This window comes from Abrus precatorius, unplaced genomic scaffold (assembly GCF_003935025.1).
Source record: "Abrus precatorius isolate BTA unplaced genomic scaffold, Abrus_2018 Scaffold8, whole genome shotgun sequence".
In the NCBI taxonomy this organism is placed as follows: domain Eukaryota; kingdom Viridiplantae; phylum Streptophyta; class Magnoliopsida; order Fabales; family Fabaceae; genus Abrus; species Abrus precatorius.
This window is the reverse complement of record NW_020874428.1, coordinates 31,668,308-31,674,525: the sequence shown is the minus strand read 5'-3', so window position 1 is coordinate 31,674,525 and position 6,218 is coordinate 31,668,308.

Here is a 6,218-nt window from a genome sequence, read left to right as displayed (position 1 = left end):
TACATAAATTAATAAACGATTTTGTTAACAAAATGTTTTATTTAATATTATTCAACTATATCATTAATAATAAAACATGATGCATATAAATTATTATCATGTTTTTAGATATACCTTAGAAAGCGTTCTTTTAATTGCTCTATTTAGTAATAATGGTTAGTTAGTATAATAAATCTGTGTATTATTTTTTAAATGTACGTACTAAGTAACAGGTTATAGCTGCATTTTTTTTACTTAAAGTTTTATTTTACACAAATTAAGTAATATAATTAGCATGTCAATTTTTCAAATATTTATTTATTCCTCACAGTCGTCTTTTTTAAATTATAAATAGTAATTAATATAAACTTTTAATATATATATATATATATATATAGATGATATTTTTTTAAAAATAATTAATATTACGTTAAATTTTAAATAATAAAGATAACATTTTCTTTAAAAATTATAGTTAAAACTTAAAAAAGAAATAAAGATAATACTAATTATACTAGCTAGGATTGCACTCTCCAACGGCTGAAAGGGTAAGGTATATGTTACATTAATCACTTTCAATTGCTTATACATTATTGCTTATTTATCTAATCAAATAACTATTTATAACATTTATATAATTACTTTTTCATCCTATTAAGTTAGTTATGTTTTATGTCACATCAGTAGTTGAAAAGTCGTCAAACTTCATAATAATAATAAAAAAGATTGAATGCCTCATTGTATTAAAAAAAAAAGAATTTTGTAAAAAATAAAATAAAATCACAACATCAATAAGAACAACTAGAGCACAGTTATTGATATCTAATCAGCATCCATCTTTTTTAGGAATTGTGTGCTAGCTTAATAATTTAGCCCATGACGTTTACAATTAGTGTATTCTTTAATTTCGAAGCAAGCATGCATTAGCAACATACAAATCTTAAAAATTATAGCTCTACCGTTGGTTATAACTTCTCAGTGATAAGCGTAAAGCTTACAAATGCAATTCACTTATATCTGTCCACACCCACCTTTCAATTAATTGTGTATTAAACGAAAGCATTATCTTATTAAAATGAGTAAAATTTATTTTAATCATTAATAATACGTGATCATAATCATAATGGGGTCATAAAATATTTTATTAACGAACGGTGAAAATAAAATATTTCATGCAAAAGAAAGTCTGCAACAAAATTCAATTTTTCCCACCAAGAGTTAACAGAAGAAAAGATTCCAACCTGGCAACCTGGTCATGTATAATATATATTTGACCTTCGAGAATCAAATACAAGTTTAATATTTTGAATATTATAGAAAAGTAAATGTGGCAAGAAAATTGAATTATACTTGTTTCTTTTAAAGATAAAATAAATAAAAGAAAAAAGAGGAAAGCACTTGAAAGAAGCTAGAACATGTTTGTGCGTGCATTTCAAGCAAGAGAGAGTGAAAACTTAAATTTTCAACTAAATTCTGAATTATGTTATGATTGGATAATGTGGAACATGTGGGGTCGTTGACCAACAAGTTGCATTAAGTCCGAGAATATATAGAATATAGTACTAATTTAAAACTGCTGCTAAGAAAATCAGTGGGTTATTTAGATGGTTTTGTGGGGACTCAGATCTCATATTCATATGGCTTTTCATTTGCTGGTTTCGCATAATGACTTTTCTTACACTCAAAGCGTCACTGATTACCCAAAACAAAAAATCATAAATTCCCCCTTATGTTAGGAGTTGGATGGCTCAACTCAACCAACTCCTAATTTACTTTTACATAATTAAAAGTATTTTTATTTTTGCTTTATTCATGAGTTTCAATCTGAAGGCAACATCAGAAGCTTTCTTCATTAGTTTTGTCTAACACAAATCATGTGGGGTTTTTAGGGAGTTTGCACTGCTACATTGCCATTCATAGTTACCAACCCAAAAGCTCACCCTTCACCCTTTTATTGTCAAGTTAGTAATGAGTTTGCGCATAGCTGTCAACCATGTTTTCTTCATCTGGTCTTCGGAGATATTTACAGGGCTTGTCTGTTTTTTAGTTAAAAGATCATTTTCCATCTTTTTAATTTAAATATACATTTTAATGAAAATATACGATTTAATTTTATTTATTTAAAATATTATGTTTAATAATTTAAAATCAAGCTAAATGGACACATAATCTACTTATATATCTCCGTTAAACAACGAGTTTGCGGAAAGTAAAGTTTTTATTTTTAAAAGTCGAATTCCAATCGTAGTTGTATACATTATAAAACTTATATTTTCTGTTTCATAAGTTAACCCAAAAAACCTTAATTATGGAGTACATTTGTTCACACAAGTGCATACATATCATCTTATACTTATACGATGTTTTTATCATTTAACTGTAGCTGATTTATATTGTTTTCATATGCTTGTAACCTAATTTACAGGTAAAAATGGGTTCAATCAGATTAGGATTTTGTTTAGGGAGTTTCATCATCTTCTTCTTTTCTTTTTGAGAAATCATATTAGGATTTGTAATAAATAATTTTGGACTACCTTTTCAATTTAAAGTTTAAAATTTAAGAAAAATTTGTCTCAACCTTTTTTTAAATTTTGATTTAAATTGTTGTTTAAAGGACTATTTTATAATAAATTTTTGTTAAATAAGTCTAAACTGCTTTTTTGTTCTAAAAAAAAGTTAAGCATTCTTATTTTATTCTTGGCTGAATTAACTTGATAAATAAGCTTAAGTTAACTTGGATTTGACATAATTAAGGTAAGCCTTTAATGAATTATGTGCCTTTGTTTTATCTTTATTTACATTGTCATATACTTCAGAATTATGCATGAATAAGATATAAGAGGATGGATTAAATTATGGGTTTAAGTATACTTTGCCTATATATTATTTAGATTTTGAAAATTGATATTTATTTCTCTGCCAAAAATTATCTTTCTATTGTTATTTTAAGTTAATATAAATATTTTCCCATGTCATTTTTCAGCGAGTTGACCTGCAATTTTTGTTTTAAAATATATAGAAAGTGGAAAGCTAAAGAATCTGCTACGTTTTTTCCCTTTTACATTGTATACCATGTTTTAGAAGCGTAGCTAGTGACCAGAATTAAAAAAAAAAAAAAAAAAAAACAGATAAAGAAGTAGAAAGAAAGAAAGCATTGAGGTCTGAGGAGGTTGTCATCTTCTGATAACATTGCAGACTAAACGAAACATCTCATAAAGATTTCAATGGCTTCATGTTGGGGACTAATTTCGACAAGTTCTACGTTTATATTATACTTCGAAAGCTACCCCTATCTCCTTAGTTCCATCACCTTTCCTTTTATTGTTTTGGATGACTCCCAATGATACCAAGGCATGTGAGATGTTGAGTTTGTTGTATTTGAACACCAAGTGTATATATATATATATATATATATATATATATATATAAAGTTAAGAAAGCTATTTGTTTCTTTCGGAAGGATACAGGAGGAAATGTGATTTTTTAATTTTTATAAAAAATGATTAAAGTAAATTATGGTTAACTTTTTTCCTCAATTTAAATATATTTTAATCAATATTTTAATACATGGTCTTGTCAGTTCGAGTTGTTTCATAATTTTTTAAGTAAAAAATTATATGTATTATCTATAAAAAATATAAATATTTAAACTTTAGTCTATCATTATTATGAACAATTTTTTTCGAGTATTTAGAGTAAATTGTATCTTAAAAAATATTCAAAATCTAGTCAAGTTAAAATATTTTACATTAGTTAATTTACATGCTGGAATTTGTTGAGTGAAATAATACAAATCTTATATGTGATAAGTTATTCAATTTTTTTAAATCCAATTTGATATAGGTAACTAATTTATCTAGTTTGAATTAAAAAAATTATTTAAGTCTCTAAAATAACAATTCAAAACCATCCTTACAGGAGTAATATTTTCAATCTATTCTAATTTTTATTTATTAAAAAATTATTCCCACGCGTTATAGGTGTAAATATTACATTTTAATTTCTAAAATATTTAACCTTTAAAAATTAACACATCAAATTCAAAAGATTAAATTAAATTTCAACAAGATTAAAACTCCACACTGTCAATCTATCCAAAATATTTAAAATATAAAAACACGTCAAATCAACTAATTTAACAAATTTAAAATAAATAATTTTAATAACTTCAATTATTTAATGCAATGAAGCAACACTCAGATATAATTATTAAGTATACAATGAGGAAACAATCACAATATCTTCATCTATCTTGCTATTTTCAATTTTAAGCAGTTTCAACTATTTGAATCTCTTTTAAAAAAATTTGGTCGCCATCTTCTTCAGAACCAAATATTTATAACATTATGAAAATATTATTAATGTAGGCAACTCAAACTTATGTAAGTCAATGTAAAGCAAACTCATCTATGATGTAAGCTTAAACGAATCACACTAGCATAGCCCAATTTTATTTAGGCTTGAAAATTAATAGCTCAAGCCTCAATATTAATGGTTTACTCCTTAGACTAATTAATTTTATTATTATTATTTTGTTAACTAGTACTTTAAAATAGTAATGTATTTCAAATTTCTTTTTGCAGTAAATATTAGAAAATTATGAGTATTATTGAATTGGTTGGCTTCGAACAAATTTTTCATTAGAAAATGTGGGCCCATTTGATAGGACTTGTTGCCATTGGTTTCTTTTTTTCTTCTCTAAGTCAATTATAATCTGGAAAGCTCAAAAAGTAAAAAGTTGAATATTTCGATCGAATCATATCAGAAAGAGGGGAATGATATCTGGTTAATATCATAGTTTTGTGTGAAAGAAATTATTTATATTGTCATTGATAGATCTCAAAATTTGACTCTGGGCATTTTATAAAAGTGAGTTAACATTTATGGAGGAGAGGGCACTAGGTAATCTTATATTACAAAAGACTTAAATGTTTTTCTTATTATTATACACAAAATTCTCATAATCCACATCATGAATAAAGACATTGGTATTAAAAAAGGATTACGTGTCGAGGGGAGTGGGAGTGATGAGTGACAAGCCATGCATGCCACATGCGACCAAATATTATATATTTACATATTTTTAAACTAAATTTGATCCCAAACGGTTGCTCTCACACACATACTTGTAATAAGGATAGTTCTGTACATAAAAATTATTTAAAACGAAGCATATAAAGAACATGCAAAATTAAGAAAAGTCAGATGCACTCTACCAATTAGATGATAGGGTGATTTCACGGAGTTGAATTCATTTGCTCATAATGATTCTTCAATAAGAGAATGCCACTGTTCCATCGTAATCATCTGATGAAGAAAATGCAGAGTGCAGGAGTAAGATTGCTATATAAAAATGCCAACCATTTATTATTCAAATGCGTGAAACTAGCAAGTCAAGACTTGATGAAAAGAACAGAGATTTCGTTAATCAATGAAGTGGGCCGAGATAAGGACTTTTTTGTTAACTGAAGCCCAAGACACATGGATTCGGCCCATCAAAGTGGGACCCAGGAATTTAAAACGTCCATTTGTTGTTCCCCGTGCCGATGCGCGCACTGGACGGAAAGAGCCACCATAGAAGTAGCCGTTACTATACTATCTCTACAACATTCAACTTTAGAGCGTTTTTCTCTTTCAAAAAAGTTAAAAATCTCAGCAGATTGAAAGAACAATTTCTTTTTCCGGGCTCCAAACTACGTTGTTCAGCCGAATCCACCGGCGTTCCTCCATTTCCGGCCGTAGTCAAGAACCTGCGCCGCCGAGCCCTTCCATCTTCACTTCCTAGTACTTCCTTTATTTCATTTCACAAAGATTCTTTCCAAGAACAGTTATCAATTTCTTTTAACGAAACTTGTTTGAAACTGAAAGTGAAAAGGAAAATAATCAAGAAAATATGATAGGAAAGGAGTGGATTATTTTGTTTTCTGTTTTCAGAGGTATTCTGATAAATGATTTGTTAGACTGAGTTGCACGCGTTTCGATAATTTTAGAAGCTTCAGATCATGCTTGGTTGTAGCTTAATCAGAAATCAGATTTTGAATTTCCATTTACAGGAAGCTTATATTTCCGTTTTTTCCCCATAGTTTAAACTTCTTTTATTGCTATTACTGGAATTATGATTCGTTTACTTACAACACGGCAAGCTGCAAAATGCAACAGTTTTCGGAAGAATGCAGCATTGTTATTATTTATTAATCTTCTTAGTCTCAATCGTTTTCTATTTTGAAATGACGTGTTGG